We start from the raw sequence: 22,055 nt of genomic DNA, 5'->3' as shown, positions 1-22,055 counted from the left end.
AGAAGTTTAAAGCCGGATTTGGATACAAAAAGCTTTCCCAAGCTTTAAACATCCCAAGGAGCACTGTGCAAGCGATCATTTTGAAATGGAAGGAGTATCAGACCACTGCAAATCTACCAAGACCTGGCCGTCCCTCTAAACTTTAAGCTCAGACAAGGAGAAGACTGATTAGAGATGCAGCCAAGAGGCACATGATCACTCTGGATGAACTGCAGAGAACTACAGCTGAGGTGGGAGAGTCTGTCCATAGGACAACAATCAGTCGTACACTGCACAAATCTGGCCTTTATGGAAGAGTGGCAAGAAGAAAGCCATTTTTCAAAGATATCCATAAAAAGTCTTGTCTAAAGTTTGCCACAAGTCACCTGGGAGACACACCAAACATGTGGAAGAAGGTGCTCTGGTCAGATGAAACCAAAAGCGAACTTTTTGCCCACAATGCAAAACGATATGTTTGGCGTAAAAACAACACAGCTCATCACCCTCAACACACCATCCCCACTGTCAAACATGGTGGTGGCAGCATCATGGTTTGGGCCTGCTTTTCTTCAGCAGGGACAGGGAAGATGGTTAAAATTGAGGGGAAGATGGATGCAGCCAAATACAGGACCATTCTGGATGAAAACCTGTTGGAGTCTGCAAAAGACCTGAAACTGGGACGGAGATTTATCTTCCAACAAGACAATGATCCCAAACATACAGCAAAATCTACAAAGGAATGGTTCACAAATAAACGTATCCAGGTGTTAGAATGGCCAAGTCAAAGTCCAGACCTGAATCCAATCGAGAATCTGTGGAAAGAGCTGAAAACTGCTGTTCACAAACGCTCTCCTTCCAACCTCACTGAGCTCGAGCTGTTTTGCAAGGAAGAATGGGCAAGAATTTCAGTCTCTCAATGTGAAAAACTGATAGAGACATACCCCAAGCGACTTGCAGCTGTAATCGCAGCAAAAGGTGGCTCTACAAAGTATTAACGCAAGGGGGCCGAATAATTTTGCACGCCCCACTTTTAATTTTTTTATTAGTTAAAAAAGTTTAAAAAATCCAATAGATTTCGTTTCACTTCACAGTTGTGTCCCACTTGTTGGTGATTCTTTACAAAAAATAAATTTTTTATATCTTTATGTTTGAAGCCTGAAATGTGGCAAAAGGTTGAAAAGTTCAAGGTGGCCGAATACTTTCGCAAGGCACTTTATATGTGGTCCTTAGGCCACCAATTTTGCACTTCAAATAGTTGATGTCTGCGGTGGGAATCACTGGCTTCACCAATTCCAACAGTTGATCCAGCACTGCCTTCCTCTTTAGTTTGTTATAAAATTGGTGTTTCACTTGCCACAGACAGGGCAGCTCCCTGTACTTATCAATAAAGTTGGGGAGGAATTCATGGTCATTAAATGTATCCATTTTCTCTGCAAGACACAACCCAAGACAAGCCCTAATGTCAGGCTAAACTCTCCTAATCTTGTCCCAATATAGGCCTCAATATATAAGCACTATAGGCCACTAGCTACTGATGCCGCAAGTTAAAATTGTACCTTCGTTTGCACGATCGGTGCTTACGCTACTCCGTCCTCTGCTCACAGGTGGTATGTATGATGCACATTTGTTATGCTTTATCTACACTGCGCATGCGTGAAACTCCACCCCTGGCCTTCTTTCTAGTTTATACCCCCCTCTTCTCTTTCAGCGCAGTGGAAGGGCACATGGCAGAGAGACAACGGGGGCGTGATAATAGCAGCAACGACGTGGAAAGCCCAGAGCCAGAAACGTCCCGATCCATTGAGGAGATTTAAGGCCTCAGATATGTCCTTTTTAGAGATGGTGGACATCTTGAAAAGGGCTGACTATGATGGGAAGTATGGACTGTACAGCAACCCAAATGTGCGAAAGGCCAAGATCATGACTAAAGTTGTGAGAAGTCTGCAGAAGAATTTTGGGGTACGATGATCCAATGAGCACTTGAGGAAACACTGGTCAGACCTCAAATTGAGGCAGCAGCATCAGTACAGAAGTATCAAGAGAGTGCTGCAAAAAAGTTAGTATTTTGTCATGTGTTGCTATTTTTATGTGTAGCGACGGCTCCTGAAGAGCATGTGCTATGCGTTTTTCAAAGTTAAGGTTATGACTAAACTGCAGTTTGGTTTGGGTACAGTTGTCTAAATTTGGACTCCAGCATCAGTCTGACTGGACTGTGAGATGTTTAGCCTGGCCACAGGGGGCACTGTCTCTTCTGGTAGGCATGGAACTATGGTCTGGTTAGGTGCTTAAGTTACTCTCTCTCGAAGCCCGCCCAGTGCTGTACTTTCTGAGAGAGGGTATTTAAGATGCGGACATTACCTGATTCAGGGTTCCGGTCCAGAATGATGTACTGACTTCATGGCCCTTGTCCTCCTGGCCAGCCCCAGGAAGGCTATGGCCTGGAGTGCGGTTCCACCCGATCTTTATGTCTCGGGGCTGGCTAGCCCAAGGAATTGAAACTAAAGGAGGATTCTGAGGTGGTTGGGTGCCGTTCCCGGTTTGGGAGAGACCCAGTAACTTCAAGCATTCCAGAGGAAGACTCTTCAGAAGAAGACCACGTACGGGTTGGTTTCTTAGTAAGAGCCTGGAAGGGCTGAAGTACCCAAGAGAATACGGTCTCATGGATATCACCAAGCTGGCTGAAAGATCCAGGTATCCTACAAGTGTTCTTCAAGTTTAATTTCCCTACATGTTCTACAACAACGTCTGTGGCAGAGACATTATCTTGTATGTTCTACAACAATGTCTGTGGTAGAGACTTGTTCTTGAGTACACACATTGTTGGCTGCTAGGCCTTGTGAGAGAAGGACTGTCCAACTTGAGTGAACATCCAATTGAGAATGGCTATTCTCTGGATGCAGTCAAAGTAAGCAAGTTCTTCAACATTTTGACATTAAGAGTACCTGAACTTCCTTTCCAACCCTCTGATCCCAATTTGAGAGACTGTTCATTGTCTACTTTTTGCAAATAAAAACCATTAAATTGGATCTGTTGTCAGTCTCTCAAGTTACTGGGCCATCTACCATGGGACACCCCTAGACGTGAAGTGAGGAGAAAAGAAGGTAATGGTAAGCCCAATCTAACCAGCAGCTCCTTCGGGGGTTAGTGCTACATATTATTACTTTCGCGCTGGTACATGTGCTTTTCTTTACTGTTGAACAGTTTAAAATGGCAAGTTTCAGGTTCGTGGGCACAGTAATCGTTCGTATTAAACATCGTTGGTTCGACCACTAATACAGTGTTTTTGGCAGATGCAGGTTAACTACATTTGTTCATGCCTATTTGTATTAAAAGAAGTTTAGTACATTGTTGTCTAGATGGGTTTGTAACTAGAATGAAATGTATACTTAATTCAGTGTAAGGAGAGGACACTCAGCAACTGTTTACACATCTGGACGCAGGAGCACTAGTGGGGGACACCAGAACACCCTTTTTAGGGTGTCCCACACAGGTTCTCCAGTGGATACTAGGGGTCTCTCCATGTGTGAAACTTTAAAAAAAAAGGTAAGTATTCCAGCTTTAAGAAAGGGAAAAAATCATGTCTTCAGCCTGGAACTCTGCCAAAACAGACAATTGTACGTCACTTCCAAGCAATGTTTCATATTCCTATTTCCTGCCTCAAATATCTGTGTGCTAAGTTTACTTTTTTGTTATTCACATAGGGGAGAAAAGAATTGGGACATCTGAGAACACCAAGAACCCCACAACTCCTATAGAAGGGGAAATCCACACACACCCTGAAGAAGATTGGGAAGGAGGAGAGGTTCAGGAAGTGGGCGAAATAGTGACCACAACAGGTCAGTGTCTGAGACCACAGCTTCAGGTAATAGATGTATGCATGCATATTTATAATACATGGTGTGTTTTTTTATTTTTAGGTGATGTGGATGGTGTGGGAGAAGAAACTTATTTCAACAGTGCAAGTGCACAGATCCTCATCAGGGAGATAATGGTGTGCAATCGGGAATTAGAGAAGATCAAGGAAAACATCAATGATGTTAAAAAAAGACTCAACAACATCATTGATGTTTTAGGAAGAATCTAAAAACACAAAAATTTTGACAGTTTGTCGTTATATTTTTAATTTTTGAAAAAGTTTATAAGTAATTAGACAGCCAAATTTTGAAGGTGCACACAGTGTCTCAACATGTGCTATCTGCCATCACGGGATATCAATGTACTCATTTTGTGGGTGTAACCCCTTACTCGCAACTAAAGTAGATGAGAGAAAGGGATTGCAACCCCAAAGCACGTCCATTGATCCCCCATGATGTGAGCTAGCACATGTTGATATTAGGCATGGGATCAGGAGGGAAATCCACATTTTGACTCCCAATTTGTGTGCATTTCAAAACTTGGCTTTTACAGGGGTGATAGCACCCCATCTGATGAAGCCAAGATCAACACAGTTTGGACATACTAATTTCACATAACGCCTTCAATTTATCAAGTTGTGTATGTTATGGTTTTAAACATTCCTGTTTAACCAAAAAAAGTTATATGCTGTCACACATAAATGTTACAAAACCAATGTTGGTTTGTTAAAAAACCCTTTTCTAATGAACATGTGAATGTGCACGGAGTAAAATGTTTTATACTCAACAATATGTGGCTTCTTCTTTAAATGCTCAATACCAGTTTTTCGAGAAAGTTGGTGTAGTTACTAGTGATGGCCGAACGGTTCAGCTGGCGGTCGTTTCGCAGCGAATTTCGGCTGTTCGCGGTCCGCCCGTTCGGCGGACTATTGGCACTGGTCGCCCGGCGGACTTCCGTGTTTACTGTGTAAAAGAACTTTGACCTATGATGACACATCCATCATGGGGTACAGGACAGCCAATTGAGACATTACAGCACATGGACACTTGGACATTCCCCCTAACTTATAAATACACCCGATCCGGCAGCCATTTTACATTCTTTCTTCTGTCACTATAGGGAGAGGTTGCTGTGTGGAGCAGGGAGAGATTACAGTGACCCAAATCGCTAGCTATTTGGTACACAAAAGTTATTTTCAGGACTGGTATAGGTGTTAGGTGTAGTTCAGGATAGGCAGTGCTGTGCTAGTGATTGTTGCAGCAGCCTGAGTGTCTTTTGTCAGTTTAGAGAAAGGGACAGGACGGTGTGTGCTGCAGCGACAGCCAGTTTAGTCATTAGCTGTTACTATCAGGTCCACAAAAGTGCTATTTCAATTATTGTTCCAGTAGCCTCTGTTTTGTCAGTTTATATAGGGACAGGCAGGAAGCAGTGTGTGAGGCAGTGATGGGTCAGTTTAATCAGTAGCTGTTACTATTAGTTCCACAAAGGTTCTTTTCAGGACTGGTATTAGTGGTATGGTAATAGGCTTGTACACGTATAATATTCTTTCTTCCAAATATAGAAAGAATATTATACTTGACTGCTGCCCTTCTGCTGCAGTCTGCTAATCATTCACAACCCACTTGTTCCACAAAGCTCCTTATAAGGACTGGTAACTTGGTCTGTCTAGGGTGCTACAGTACATAGGGTTGAGTGAGGTACAGTCTGCCATTCTATAAGGACTGGTATCGGTCCACAGTACATAGGGTTGAGGTGCACTACTGCTGACCGCTGCCCTATACTGCAGCAGTCCTTCATCGGTATAGGGACTGACGTACAGTCTGCTAATCACTCACGCACAACCTACTTGGTCCACAAAAGTCCTTATAAGGACTGGTAAGGTATAGGGTACTACAGTACATAGGGTTGAGTGAGGTACAGTCTGCCATTCTATAAGGACTGGTATCGGTCCACAATAAATAGGGTTGAGGTGCACTACTGCTGACCGCTGCCCTATACTGCAGCAGTCCTTCATGGGTATAGGGACTGACGTACAGTCTACTAATCACTCACACACAACCTACTTGGTCCACAAAGGTCCTTATAAGGACTGGTAAGGTATAGGGTACTACAGTACATAGGGTTGAGTGAGGTACAGTCTGCTACTCTATAAGGACTGGTATAGGTCCACAATACATAGGGTTGAGGTGCACTACTGCTGACCGCTGCCCTATACTGCAGCAGTCCTTCATGGGTATAGGGACTGAGAGTTTTGTCACAGGGTCATTTAAAAAATGACAGGCAGAGGAAGAGGCAGGCCCTTCCGCAGGGGTGGTAGGGGTAGGGTAGGAGCAACAGGCTTGAGCCAAAGTGGGAAGTTGCAGAAGGTGCGTTCAATTACTTTAAAGGACGCACCAGACTTGGTTGAGTGGCTCGCTCAGCCTTACTCTTCTGCACCCTCCTCATCCTCTCGATCTGCACCCTCTTCTTCACTCTCTGCTATGTGCACCCCCAAAAGACAATACCACCAACAACACCACCACCACCACCACCACATACCTTCCGCTTGAGTCGCAGGAATTATTTTCCGATCCATATCAAGACATTTCTGATGCGCAGCCACTCTTGGTATTGGATCAGGAAGAGGAGGCAGCAACAACCGCTAATCAGCAGTCTGACGACAGTACCCAGATCAGCCCAAGGAGGAGGTTGGTCCCCGGTGTTGCTGCCTACTCCGAGATCTCTACTTATATCGGTGGGGAAGGTGACGTTGATGATGACGTGTCTAGTGATGTCACGTGGGTGCCCACAAGAGAGGAAGAGGAGGGGAGTTCAGAGGGAGATATGGACCAGCAGATAGGGAGGAGAAGCAGGAATAACTTACATTGCACAGGAGGGACAAAGCAGACTGCAAATGTATCAGGAGCGAGTCAGACCATGTACGGTCACATCTGGCGCTCCCAGGACACCGGCACATGGCTCCACAGTGTGGGCTTTTTTTAACGTGTCCGCTGCTGAAATAGCGTTGCCATCTGCAATCTTTGCAGTCAACGCATTAGTCGCAGTAAGCCCAACACTCACCTAGGGACGACCGCCTTAAGAAGGCACATTAGCAGCCATCACCGAGCCGAGTGGGAGCAACGGAACACACAAAGCCCCACTGCAGGCTCTCACCGTCCAGCCTCGTCTTCTACTTCTCCCTTCTCCTCTCTCCTCACAATTGTCCTCCACTCCACCTTCCATCACGCCAAGCTCACATTTTTCTGCAAAAAGGCAGGCTTCCGTGGGCCTAATGTTCGAGCGTAAAAAAATGATGACGCCGGATAACCCTCTTGCCCAACGGTTGACGGCTGGCTTGTCAGAACTGATAGCCCGCCAACTACTGCCATATAAACTGGTGGACTCGGAGGCCTTTCCCAAATTTGTGGCCATTGGAACACCACAATGGAAGGTCCCAGGAAGGAAGTATTTCTCAGAGAAGGGCATCCCAGAGCTATATGGCCATGTTCAGCGGCAAGTGAATGTATCTCTGGCACACAGGGTCTAGCAAACATGGGCAGGGAAGGTATATCACTTTTACTGCCCACTGGGTGAACCTTCTGACGGCCATCAAGCATGTAACCCGTGGCACCCGTGTAGATTTGGTTTTACCGCAACGGATTGCATGCAGGCCTGACTCTTCTTCTCCTCCTCCTCCTACTCCATCCTCCTCCTTCTCTTCCTCGGCTGACTCCTCCTTTTCTGCTGCTAGCGTCTCTTCCACTGCGCCGCCCAAGCTCCCCAGAACCTATTCGACATGCCAGATGAGATGTTGCCATGCCGTGCTGCGTCTGTTGTGCCTGGAAGCCAAGAGCCACACTGGCCCGGCACTCCTTTCAGCTTTGCATTCACAGGCAGATCAGTGGCTAACACCGCTCAATTTGACAGTTGGTAAAGTGGTGTGTGACAATGGTGCCAATCTGCTTAGCGCATTGAAACAGGGTAAAATCACGCACGTGCCATGCATGGCACACGTCTTAAACTTGGTCGTGCAGCGATTCGTTGTCAAATACCCTGGGGTCCAGGACATCTTGCGGCAGGCAAGGAAAATCTCGGCCCATTTCAGAAGATCTTACACGGCCATGGCTCGCCTTGCTGACATTCAGAGGCGACACAATCTGCTGGTCAGACGTCTTATTTGCAATTGCCCGACGCGATGGAACTCAACCTTCTATATGCTTGATAGGCTGCTCCAGCAGAAACGTGCAGTTAATGTCTACCTGTATGAACTCTGCGGCAGAACCGGTTCTGGGGAGCTGGGTTTTTTTTCACCGCGCCAGTGGCTGCTCATGCGCGACGCATGCAGACTTCTGCGCCCATTTGAGGAGATCACCAAACTGGTCAGTCGCAGCCATGGTACCTTATGCCTTCTTTATGGAGCGTGCATTGCGTCGTGTCATTGATCAAGCTGTGGAGGAGCAGGAGCGGGAAGATGAGGCAGTCGCAATGCTGGATGAATTCCCAGGGGGGGCTACTCTATCTGAGACAAGTCAACAACAGGAGTCTGAAGAGGAGTCAGAGGAGGATGGTGCCGGGGCGGATGAGGAGGAGCAAGAAGAGCATGCTTTAAACCTTTCTAGGATCCCTGTTGTGCGTGGATGGGGAGAGGAGAATGAAGAGGACGACATTATCCTGGATGATGAGCAGGAGCCAGGCCACCACACCGCTTCCACTTTAGTGCAAATGGGGGCCTTCATGCTCCAGTGTTTTAATAGGGACCCCCGTATAAAAAGCATAAGGGTCAAGGACCAGTACTGGGTGGCAACGTACTTAGACCCCCGGTACAAACACAAAATGGTGGAAATGTTACCGCCGTCACAGAGGGCTGTCAGAATGCAGCACTTCCAGGCCTTGCTTCGAGAAATGCTACATTCTGCTTTTGCGTGCGCTGGCAGAGGAGCAATTCCCACTCCCAGAGAAGGAGTTGCGGGTACCAATCCAACAGCGCCTACAAGAAGAGGCCGGTTTGAAGATGTGTTGGTGACTTCGGATATGAGGTCATTCTTTCCGCCGACCCATCGACAGGTGTCATCCGGATCCAGCATCAGGGAACGCCTAGACCGTCAGGTGTCCGACTACATCGGGTTAACGGTCGATGTGGACGATCTGAGGAGTGATGAACCCCTGGAATACTGGGTGGGCAGGCTTGACCTCTGGCCAGAGCTTGCCCAATTTGCAATCAAACTGTTGGCTTGCGCCTCATCCAGTGTCCTGGATATTTTGAGGTGCTCCCACCATCCCTGTGCTATGCTCATTATGAGGGGCTCCCACTATCCCTGTGCTGTGCTGACTTCCTCCTGGGGCTGCTTATTATGAGGGGCTCCCACCATCCCTGTGCTATGCTGACATCCTCCTGGGGCTGCTTATTATGAGGGGCTCCCACCATCCCTGTGCTATGCTCATTATGAGGGGCTCCCACCATCCCTGTGCTATGCTGACTTCCTCCTGGGGTTGCTTACGGTGCAGGTGTCAGTGCTGTATATCACGGTGCTGATGTCAGTGCTCTCTGTCACGGTGCTGCTGTCAGTGCTGTATATCACGGTGCTGGTGTGAGTGCTTTATGTCACACTGCTGATGTCAGTGCTCTCTATCACGGTGCTGCTGTCAGATCACTCTATCACGGTGCAGGTGTCATTGCTGTATGTCACGCTGCTGATGTCAGTGCTCTCTATCACGGTGCTGCTGTCAGTGCTGTATATCACGGTGCTGGTGTGAGTGCTTTATGTCACGCTGCTGATGTCAGTGCTCTCTATCACGGTGCTGCTGTCAGTGCTGTATATCACAGTGCTGGTGTGAGTGCTTTATGTCACGCTGCTGATGTCAGTGCTCTCTATCACGGTGCTGCTGTCAGATGACTCTATCACGGTGCAGGTGTCATTGCTGTATGTCACCCTGCTGGTGATCATCTCCTGCACCCTCTTCTTTGCCTACCTTGGTCCCTAACCTTCCCTCTCCTCCATTGCCTTCATGCGCTCCACAGTCCTGAATTGTCACAACAATTTCCCATATAAAAAAAGAATGCTTGTAGTTGTCGACCCCAGATTCACCTCATACATGTGTTATGTCATTGGCCATGTGGTGGGACTTGCTGAGGACGTCTATGACGAAACGCGTACAGCGTCATTACGTACACCACGTCACTTCCGGTGCGCCTGACCCGGTGGAGCGCAGCTGGAGCGCACGCCGTTCGATCAGGGTGACTACCCTTGTGGATTGGCGAACCGGGCTGGTGCTAAAGTGTTTCAAGCTTCCGTTTATGCAAGGAGGCTAACTATTTGATGAAGATAAGTAGCTTTGTATCCAGTATATGGGTAGCCTGCAGTGCCTAAAAAAAACGGTACCCCCTGAACTTTAGGAAGAGGACAGAGAATTGGGAATTTAGGCTCCATATAACTGTGCATAGTGCTGTTTTGCACAAAAAGGATTGTACCGCTGCTTTTAAATATATACTTTTTATTTGATTTTTATTTTTAATTTTTTCTGATTTTTTCTGATTTTTATTTTGATTTTTTACTTCATCATTTTTTTTGGTATACTCTTTTGAGCTGCATTACTGGTACACATATATAAAATTTGCAGGCTTGCAGTGCAATTGGTTTAGATCACACCTTTGGTATAAGGGGATTCTTTTGTAAATGAACCTTTTTGTACGAAGCGCTGCAAAATAATTTTTTAATATATGTAAAAGCTCCTTTTTGTAATTATATAAATTTTTTGTAATGAAGCATATCTCAAGTGGCTATCAGTCCTCTGCTATATATATATATACATATAAATAAGGCATATATATTTTTTGAAGAAGCTATATATTTTTTGAAGAAGCTTTTTTGTAGCCTGCTTTCCTTCCCTCAAGTGGCCAGTTATCAAAATACTACACCATGAGCAGATTTTTTCTATTTTGAGGACCCATTGGTGGACAACAAAGCCTCCTTCTCTCATCGCTTCCAAAAAACCCTGGGGAGGACCAGTTGAAGACAGAGTCAATCAGAAGAATCCTCAACTAGTGGAACACAGATTACAGGCAATATACCCCCTAGGGGGTGCGTGGATTCGGTGAGTGGGGACCCTTGAGGGGGAACGAGCACGGAAGTCACCAATAAGCAGGCTTAATCACAAAAGTCACCTTCCTGTTGTTTGAAAAAGAATAATCGCACAGTTGACAATACCTGATAAGAGACTATTCTGTGGACTATATATACACATTTATTAATATTCTGACCTTATTCACATTTTTCCTAGGTTTTTTGTATTTTTTATATATCCGTAAGGGGGTTATAATTACTCTGCACATTTTGTTTATTTTTTATTCTTTTATTTATTTATTTATTTATTTATTTTTTTATCACAATAAAGTTTATTAAGGAAAATGAGATACAAACATAGAAATAAAAGCATTACATAAATTGTAAAATTAACAAGGAAAGGGGGAAGGTAAGTTATAGACATCAAAGGCATCAATATCTGTTGAAATACATCCTATAAAAGTATCTTATGAATAAAATCATAACCGTACTTAGTTTGTGTATGCCATAATATATATGGATATTAATAGAAATAAACCTATTTATGTGCTGTAGCAGTCTAGGTGAGAGTATTGGAAGTTTAAGTTATCATATTGAAAAAACTACATAATGGGTAAGGGCAAATAACAGATAAAGTAGTGAGACTTTCGTAGGAATATTCAGTTATGACAGTAGGAGATAAACATGTGTATGAATCACATCATGAGATTGCGGTATAATTGTGTCTTACAGAAATTACGCCATGGTACCCACATCGGGCGAAATTGTGTGATAGTACCTCTTTTGATTGCAATGATTTCTTCCATGTCGTGGATAAGATGGATTTTACGGAGCCAGTCTCCAACTGAGGGAAGGGAGCTTGAGTTCCAGTGTAGTGGGATCAAGATTTTGGCTGCGTTGAGGAAGTGTCTAATTAGGGATTTTTTGTAAGCGCTATATGATAAGCTGTTTATGTGTAATAAGCACCAGGCAGCATCAAGGTTAGAAGGTGTACCTGTGATGAAGTTGGTCCAATATCGGACTTGATTCCAGAATGGTCTTATGTGTTCACACTTCCACCAAAGATGTAGGAAGGAGCCTGTTTCAGAGTTACATCTCCAGCAAAGTCTGGAGTTTTGGTGGGACCAGCTATGCTTGGTGAGAGGGGTGATATACCATTGTGTGTGTATCTTATAAGAAACCTCCTGCATTTTTGTACTGAGTGCACATTTGTGTGTAAAGACATTTGCTTTTTCCCATTGTTTAGTGGAGAATTGGGTATCAAGATCTTTTTCCCACTTGGATTTATATTTGTCTCTTTCCGTTTTGCTTTGACAGAGAAGCCATTTATATAGTAAAGAAGTTGTTTTCCTAATTGGGTTTTTCTTTAAGCATGTTAGTTCAAAGGAGGACAGGGGTCTAAAGAATTGGTCTTTGCGTTTGTTGTTTGTTATGAAGTCATGTATTTGTCTGTATGACCAGTCTGACAAGGGATGTGATGGAAAGGATTTGTTAAGCTCTTGTCTAGGTTTTAGGTAGTTATTGTGGATACAATGTTTTATGAGTAACGGCTCAGAAGGGAATGAAGTGTACATCTTTGGGTTATTTAAGCCAGGTATGAAGTCGGGATTGTTGGCTAGTGAGGAAAGGGGTCCTGTGTCTGTTGATAATCCTAAGGGGATTGCAACTTTTTTAAAGATTTTTAAAGTGTTACCAATCGTAGGATGTTTTTTGATTGAAAGGGGGAGGTTGGAGTAGGTAGTCCATGGTAGGTGAGAAATGTCTAGGGAGGAGTGATCTTTTTCTAGGTTTACCCAGTCCTTATGATTTGCGTGGCAGTGCCAGTCTATGATCCTGGCTAGTTGTGCTGCTTGATAATATTTCCTGAAGTCTGGGATTCCTATTCCTCCTTCTTGTTTTAGTCTATAAAGGTGAGTGAGTTTGATTCGTGGTTTTTTATTTGCCCAAAGAAAATTTCTTTGTAAGCGAGAGAGATGTATGAAGAAGGTCTCAGGTAGTTCTATTGGGAGGGTGTGAAATAAATATAGTAGTCTTGGCAGAATTGCCATTTTTAGAATTGCCGCCCTGCCAAACCATGAAAATTTCCCTTTTGTCCATTTTTTCAAGTCTGTGTCTATTTTTGTCAGTAGGGGGAGAAAATTAAGTGAGAAAAGTGAGCTTGGGTCTTGGGAGAGATGTATCCCTAAGTAGGTCAGGGACCGTGGTTCCCATTTAAATGGGCAATTGGACTTAGTCAATTTTTCTGTCTGATTACTTAGGTTTAAACCCAGGGCCTCACATTTTTTTTGATTAATTTTAAAATTGGAAAGATGATTAAAATTCTGGAAAGTTTTCAGTAGATTAGGGATTGAAATATGTGGTTGCGTGATGTAGAAGAGCAGGTCATCCGCATATGCGGCAGTTTTATATTCCCTGTTTTGGACCTTGACTCCGTGAATCGCTTCATGTTTGTTTATAGTTCTGATTAGGGGTTCGATTGACAGGATGAAGAGTAGGGGTGAGAGTGGACAGCCTTGTCTCGTACCATTTTTAATATATACTTTGTCTGATAGAGAGCCGTTCACCTTAATGTTCGCGCTAGGGTTAGCATATATAGCATGTAACCATTTTAGTAGGTTTTGTCCAAATCCCACGTGATCACAAACTTTGAACATATAGTCCCATGCAACTCGGTCAAAGGCCTTCTCCGCGTCAGTTGACAGGAGAAGGCCTTCGATATTCTCCTCTTTCATCCTGTGAATCAAGTTAATGGATTTAGTGGTATTATCTTTGGCCTCTCGACCAGGCATAAAGCCCACCTGTTCAGGTCCGATGAGCTTATGAAGTAGAGGTCTTAATCTGTTGGCAATGATTTTGGTTAAAATTTTGAGGTCTAGGTTGAGAAGTGATATAGGTCTGTAGTTTGAGCAGTCTGAGGGATCTTTGTTCGGTTTGGGTATCACTGTTATGTGAGCTGCTAAAAATTCACTGGATGGTTTACTGCCCAAAGTAATTGAATTAAATGCAGCGGCTAAGTGTTCTGACAAGGTGAGGTCAAAGATTTTGTAATATTGGGCTGTCAGGCCATCTGGGCCGGGGCTTTTCCCGTTAGTTAGGTCCCGGATAGTCTTGGAGACTTCATCTGTGGAAATCGGTGATTCTAGGGTGTCAGTGTCAGTTATTGGTAGGGACGGCATTGTGCATTCAGTTAGGTATGAGTTGATTGCTTGCTCTCTGGAGTTAAATCCAGGTTGTAGTCTTGTTTGTGTAGGTAAATTATATAAAGCTGAGTAGTAGTGTTGGAAAGTGTCGGCTATCCTACTGGTGTCATGAGTGATAGGGCCTTGTCTCGTGCGTATCTTATATATATTATTGAAATTCATAGTATCCTTGAGTGCTCTTGCAAGCAATCTCCCCCCTTTGTCTCCGTATTCGTAATAGAGGGAATTTCGGAAGAATAAATTCCGTTTGGTCCTGTTATCAAGTAGGGTTTGTAGTTCCCTCCTGGCAGATGTGAGTTCTGCTAGACTTGAGAGAGCCAGAGATCTTTTGTGTGTTAATTCTAACTTGAAAATTCTTTGTGCAAGGTCAATTATATGTTTTTCTTTCTCCTTTTTTTTCTTGGCTCCCCATCTGATCAGTTCCCCTCTTATGACGCATTTGTGTGCCTCCCAAATTGTTATTGGAGAGGTTTCACCTGAAATATTCTCTGCGAAGTAGTCTTTCAATGCTTTGAGGATTTGAGCTTGAACCTCTGAATCTGCCAGAAGGGACGGATTTAGCCTCCAATTAAAGGAGGTGGGGGGGTTATCTAGTAGGCTGAGATGTGCTGCGATTGGGGCATGGTCTGAAAAGCCAATGGATCCAATATTAGCCTTTGTCACTCTGTGTATATCTCTTTGTGTAATGTAGAGATGGTCAATTCTAGTGTATCTGTTGTGGACTGCGGAATAGAACGTAAAATCCTTTTCTGTGGGGTGCATCAGTCTCCATGAGTCAATGAGAGCAAGGGATTGCAATAGGCTTCTAATTTTTTTTAAAATGGAGTAAGCTATACAGGATGTGCCTGAGGAGGTGTCGAGGTGTGGTTCTAGTGGAATATTAAAGTCACCTCCCAGTATTATGCAGCCTTCTGCAAAACTTTTGAGTTCGTCTACTATTAGCTTACAAAACCTTACATGGGAGGAATTCGGAAAGTAAACGTTTGCCAAAGTGATCGGCTTGTTGCCTATGGTCCCTTTCAAGAATATATATCTACCTTCAGGGTCAGTTAGTTGGTGGTGTACATCTAAGTTAAAATTTTTGTTTAGGAGGATTGACACTCCTTTTGTTTTAGCCTGTGTGTTGGTGGCATGGAATGCTCGGGTGAAAAGGTTATTCGACAGTTTGGGGACTTGGGAGCTTTTGAAATGAGTTTCCTGTAAGAATATTATCTGTGGGTTGCCTTTTTTGAGTTCATGTAATAATTTATGTCTTTTGGTGGGAATGTTTAAACCATTAACATTATGAGATATTATGGTGGGTGCTTTACCCAGTTCTAGATATGCCATAGTTGACAATAAAGAGATTGAAGGGTAAGGGAAGAGGTAAATAAAGGGAGGGAAAAGGTTATTTCTGAGTATAGAGTGAAAAAGTGAGGCGAGGGAGAGAAGGCGGGGTTACGGGTAGGGGTAACAACGTAGGTGACGTAAGCGATGTAACAGTCGTCTTAACGTCTAGACAAATATGAGAAAAAACTTATAACCGAATAAAATCCGTATCTAAGCGTGGTAAGAAAATAACGTTTCTCTGTGGGAGCGTGGCGTGAACCCACTGAGAGTATATATCTAGTGATAATTACCAAACATAATATAACTATCAATAAAACAAAACTGTGAGGTAACATATAAATACCCGGGGGAGCAACGGCTCTCAAATAACAAAAGAAAAAGTTAGGACCGGATGAACTATTGGCTCAGAGCCCTGAGCTATTCAGCTGGTCCTGAGGACCAAAAGGTCAGTCTGTGAGTTAAACCTGTGCATGGTATAGAGTCATATGAGTAGATTGTGTTGAGAAGGATATAATTATGTCCCTACAAATTGCAAACGTAGGTATATCCTTTGTACCTGTATGATTATGAGTTGAGAAGGATCTGCAGAACCTTTAGAGTTAGGTAGTGTCCAGATCCTAAGTCCGGTCAGGTGAGTCTTTAGCTGTGTGCAGTCTATCATGTCTGTTTTTTAGGCGATTAGGCTGCTGGTGAAGTCCAGGAACCAATGGCTGAAATAGTATAGAGTTAAAGGGGCTGATGTTACCTTGTAGAATGTTGGGGAGACCATCTGGTTGAAGGAATTACTTAGCTAGCCTCCCTGTAGGAAGCTGGGTCGGTCAGCAGGGAATCCGTGGAGTCCGCTGTTTGGTCATCCTGGTTTCAGTTGCATGAGGTGACTTATCTGGGTGGAGAATAGTTCCTCGTCGGGGTCCCTGAGCTCCGTTTTCAAGAACAGAAATGAGTAAAAACAATTATGCTGTTAAACACCATAGAAAGCATATGTAGAGGTTTGTCTATCTTTTTATGGTAATATGCTGCCATCTTGTGGTTGAAGCAGAACAGGTAAAAGAAAGAACAAAGGTATTCTATTGCAGAGGGAAATGTCTAGTCACAGAAAGACCTCTCAAGACAGTAAATTCTGGTCTGCGGGTTAGTACCTTTTATTGCTGTTTTAACGATTGTCCCTGAATCTACTGGATTTGTGCGGTGGTGTGGATAAGTTAAAGTTGTCGTATAGCTTCTGCTTCTTTCCACCTAATCCTTTCACAAAGGGCGATTTACAGGGTGAAACTCTCAAAGGGGAGGCTGGAGAGGTGACCGGAGGAGGGAGCTTGAATTCCTGGTACCATTCAGGTAATTCTATTGGGTCAATTTGTAGATGGTTGCAAAAAGCAGGCAATTCATCTGGTGTGCGAAGCATGTGGATTTTCCCATTGTAGGACACCTGTAAAGCAAATGGGTATTTCCATCTGTATTGTATGCCTTTTTCTCTGAGGACATCAAGCAATGGTTTAAGAGCCCTCCTATTTCTTAAAGTGATAGGAGAGAGATCCTGAAACAATTGGATTGCTGTGTCATTAAAAAGCATCTGGTCGTTTAGCCTTGCTTTTTGGAGAATTTCCTCTTTCAATGTAAAGCTTGTGAGACAGCAGATTATATCACGCGGTGGGGCAGGATCAGGGGCTCTGGAACGTAGTGCTCTGTGCGCTCTGTCAAATTCAATGGGAGATTCTTGGGGCCTTTCAAGCAGTTTGTTAAAGACTGAGCAGAGTACTGATCTGATTTGGTCTGAGGTAATCGTCTCCGGTATTCCCCTGACTCTGATGTTTGACCTCCTTCCTCTGTTGTCAAGGTCCTCTAAATGTCTATTAACATTTATCAGATGCAGGGAGTGTTGTTGTGAGACTTCATCTAGTCTTTGGAGCGCTCTATCCCTCTGCCTGCCTGCCCTCTCCCCTGCTGCCATCTGCTCTGTGAGCATAAGAAGGTCTGCTTTAAGATCAGTGATAGCTGTGGAGAAGGACGTTTTAATGTCTGCAGCTATCTCCATCATTGCTGCGTGAGTGAGTGGATGCTCTGCGGTGGAAGGGTTTCTTACCAGCTCCTCTGAATTCGCTAGTGACTCATTGTCAAAGTCCTCTTCCTCCTCCTCCCTCGTGTCGGCCTGCGCCATCTTGGCATCCGACGGGCCTCTCCTGCCTTGGCCCTGGGATAGGAATATGTCGGGAATCGCCTTGTTTTTGGCGGCTCCCGGTGTCCTCGGGTGGCTGTGCTGGGATCCCCCCTTAGAGAGCTTGCCCATGTTGCGCTGTATCGGTCCGGAATGCTGTTAAAGCCGCCGCTCTGTACCGGAGCTCCGCTTCAGGCTTCCATCTCCCTCGTGCGCCAGGCCACGCCCCTATCTTTATTTTTAATTTTTATGTTTTGGGTTGCTTTTGTTGATTTTTATACTGCAATACCCCCTTTTTTCATTTATTGGGGCACTATAGTGGAAATATAAACTGCGCACAGTGAAAGTAATTATCAGCACAGGAACTGTGCATGCGCAGTAGAATTATAGGTGTTATAATTTTTTCCCCTATAAGGGGCTTTTTGTACACAGAGTGTGTTTGTCTCTGTCTAGTATCACAAATATTTTTAGTATTACAAAAAAATTTAGTATCACAAAAGTATTTTGAATATTGCTTGGTACTCTTGAATTTTTGGTGGTTTTCATATGTGGTTTTGGGTGCTTCAGGGTCTAATTAATTAATTATCCCTTTGGGATTTTGATTGATTACGTTGGTGAATAATTGAACGTGTCCATCTCTTTTGGGGTTATCCACTGTAGGGTAATCAATATAAATGGTTTATAGTGGCACGTGGTTGAATGTAGGATAACAAGAAAAAATCTGTTGGACACAAACACAAAAATTGGGACATTATAGCAAACACATATTTGGTTTGCACAGAGTCTGTAGGGAAGAGAAAAGGTATTATAGGGTTTGAGGTAGCGCCAATAGCCCACAACTACTATTCAATTTTTAAACATAACCTGGTTAGCAGATTGTGTTCTTAGGGAGGCAGCAACCTCATAGCGATTAATTTAAATAGGTCCAACTTTCACATATGCATTCTGTATATTGTTATATTTCATAAGAACTGAAATTAATAATACATTATTAACAGAGCCTGGGGGAGGCACAAGCATTCACATATATCGCTGTTTGACTGTGACCTACTCCATAAGCGCGGCCGTCCTTGTACAATTATCATGTGGTGGGACTATGTTTGCACAGCTATTAATTATTTTGTGGCTGCAAATTTGACCTGTAGGTTTGCAAAGTTCGCCTCCCATTGAAGTCAATGGGGCCCGCCGCGAACGTTCCAGTTTCTCAAACTATCGGCCGCGTTCAGGGAAACGTCCCGTCGGAAGTTCGTCCATCACTAGTAGTTACAGTGACAATGGGGGTATTTACTAAATGCAAATCCACTTTGCACTACAAGTGTACTTTCAGTGCAGATTCAGTGCACTTGTAGTGCAAAGTGGATTTACCTTTAGTAAATAACCCCCACAGTGCTCTAAAATTTGCCCTAATCAGGCCATTTTAGGGACTCAAAGCAATATTAATAATAGTAATAATAATAATAGTTAGCTGAAGAAGAGATTGTCACCTCATGTATCAAATAAATTACGTTTGCACTATTGAAGAAAATGGCCTAAAATAAAAAGGACATTGGAGAACCGAGGAGACAGCTAAAAGAAACACAAGATGTAAATCAAATGAAATATGAGTTCAGTTTATAAAAAAAATGATTGAAAACATGTTTTAGACATTGTCTGGTACCAGACACATGGCTTAAAAACAAACGGCTAGTCAGAACGAACTGACAGAACGCGCTGAAAATCAGAAAGGACCTAAGAAGAACGATCTGAAAATCAGAAATGAGTGGACAAGAACGCACTGAAAAACAGATACCAACTAAAACTGAAAAGCACGTGCCTGAAAAGTGTGAATCGTCTCTCACCAAACTTCTACTAACACGAGATAAACACAAGATTAACAGAAGGAGCTCAAAGGGTGGCGCATTGGCTATTGAACTTCTTTTTTATAGTCCCATCGTACGTGTTATATGTCACCGCATTCTGGATGTTCGGAATTTCTGACATTTGTGTGACTGCGTGTATGCAAGACAAGTTTGAACCAACATCCTTCGGAAAAATACATGGTTTTGTTGTCGGAATGTCAGATCAAGTGTACGCAGCATTAGAGTATCTGTCCTTTGCCTGCATGAGACACACTTAACTAAAGAAACAGTGTAATGCCCAAAATCTAAAGGATTTTCTCATCATTACTATTCAGTGCATACCTTATACTCAAGAGGAACGAGTATTTAAATATATAGGTCAGTAATATTCTCCTGTAGGCAAGTAAAAATTGATGGAGTGGAAAGGTACATATTTATGTACAGTGGTGTGAAAAAGTGTTTGCCCCCTTCCTCATTTCCTGTTCCTTTGCATGTTTGTCACACTTAAGTGTTTCGGAACATCAAACCAATTTAAACAATAGTCAAGGACAACACAAGTAAACACAAAATGCAATTTGTAAATGAAGGTGTTTATTATTAAAGGTGAAAAAAAATCCAAACCATCATGGCCCTGTGTGAAAAAGTGATTGCCCCCTAAACCTAATAACTGGTTGGGCCACCCTTAGCAGCAACAACTGCAACCAAGCGTTTGCGATAACGTGCAATGAGGCTTTTACAGCGTCCTGGAGGAATTTTGGCCCACTCATCTTTGCAGAATTGTCCTAATTCAGTTACATTAGAGGGTTTTCGAGCATGAACGGCCTTTTTAAGGTCATACCACAACATCTCAATAGGATTCAGGTCAGGACTTTGGCTAGGCCACTCCAAAGTCTTCATTTTGTTTTTCTTCAGCCATTCGGTGGTGGACTTGCTGGTGTGTTTAGGATCATTGTCCTGCTGCAGAACCCAAGTTCGTTTCAGCTTGAGTACACGAACAGATGGTCGGACATTCTCCTTCAGGATCTCTTGGTAGACAGCAGAATTCATAGTTCCTTTTATCACGGCAAGTCTTCCAGGTCCTGAAGCAGCAAAACAGCCCCAGACCATCACACTACCACCACCATATTTTACTGTTGGTATAATGTTCTTTTTATGAAATGCAGTGTTCCTTCTACGCCAGATATACTTGGACACACACCTTCCAAAGATTTCCACTTTTGTCTCATCGGTCCACAGAATGTTGTCCCAAAAGTCTTGGGGATCATCAAGATGTGTTGTGGAGAAATTGAGACGAGCTTTGATGTTCTTTTTGCTCAGCAGTGGTTTTCTCCTTGGAACTCTGCCATGCAGGCCATTTTTGCCCAGTCTTTTCCTGATGGTGGAGGCATGAACGCTGACCTTAACTGAGGCAAGTGAGGCCTGCAGTTCCTTGGACGTTGTTGTGGGGTCTTTTGTGACCTCTTGGATGAGTCGTCGCTGCGCTCTTGGGGTAATTTTGGGCGGCCGGCCACTCCTGGGAAGGTTCACCACTGTTCCATGTCTTCGCCATTTGTGGATAATAGCTCTCACTGTGGTTCGCTGGATTCCCAAAGCTTTGGAAATGGCTTTATAACCCTTTCCAGACTGATAGATCTCAATTACTTTCTTTCTCAATTGTTCCTGAATTTCTTTGGGTCTCGGCATGATGTGTAGCTTTTAAGGATCTTCTGGTGGACCTTACTGTGTCAAGCAGCTCCTATTTAAGTGATGTCTTGATTGTGAACAGGTGTGGCAATAATCAGGCCTGGGTGTGGCTAGAGAAATTGAACTCAGGTGTGGACAACCACAGTTATAGTATGTTTTAACAAGGGGGGCAATCACTTTTTCACACAGGGCCATGATGGTTTGGATTTTTTTTCACCTTTAATAATAAACACCTTCATTTACAAATTGCATTTTGTGTTTACTTGTGTTGTCCTTGACTATTGTTTAACCTCCCTGGCGGTACCATTATTTCGGATTTTAGGTGCTAAAAGCGGTACCATTATTTTGCATGAAAATTTGGCGTTTTATATTGTAGTCCTGCAATTCTTAGGAATAACTCTCTTAAATCTGTCCAAACCAGAGTCTAGCAGACATCCCAGGTATGATAAAGTTTGAAAAATTAAATCATAAATTATAATATAATAAATAATTATAAATAATTGTACCAAATAATAATATAACAATAATAAAAATTATTCAATAATGTAATCTAATCAAAAACACTGAAATTTGCTGAGTTGCAGAATTGTCACTGTCATTACTTTTCACTATTTGATGACGGATCTCCCCACAAATCGCTATCGCTCAATTCTGCGAGTCATTCTAATTTATTATCGCTGTTTTCTAGCTGGTCTAAAATCATTTTTGATGTACAGTGACAGTTTTGGTTGCTATGGACAATCTCCAGTTTCCAGGCATAAAGAACAGTTTTTATTATATAAAACTGCATGCAGGACACTGGGCAGACCACTAGGGACAACGGGGATGTGAAATATTTACATACAGCAATGTAATCTGTAAGATTACATTATACTGTATGTATACTGTTTATTTCACTTTTTGAATTTGGCGCCGATCTCCGTGCCCGTGCGTCGCAACGCTCGCAGGGCACGGAGATCGCCGATGTGATAGATCGAGC

The sequence above is a fragment of the Lithobates pipiens genome, unplaced genomic scaffold (genome assembly GCF_037356315.1).
Source record: "Lithobates pipiens isolate NorthernLeopardFrog02 unplaced genomic scaffold, aLitPip1_a1.2 Scaffold_19, whole genome shotgun sequence".
Taxonomy (NCBI): Eukaryota; Metazoa; Chordata; class Amphibia; order Anura; family Ranidae; genus Lithobates; species Lithobates pipiens.
This window is presented reverse-complemented; position numbering follows the sequence as displayed.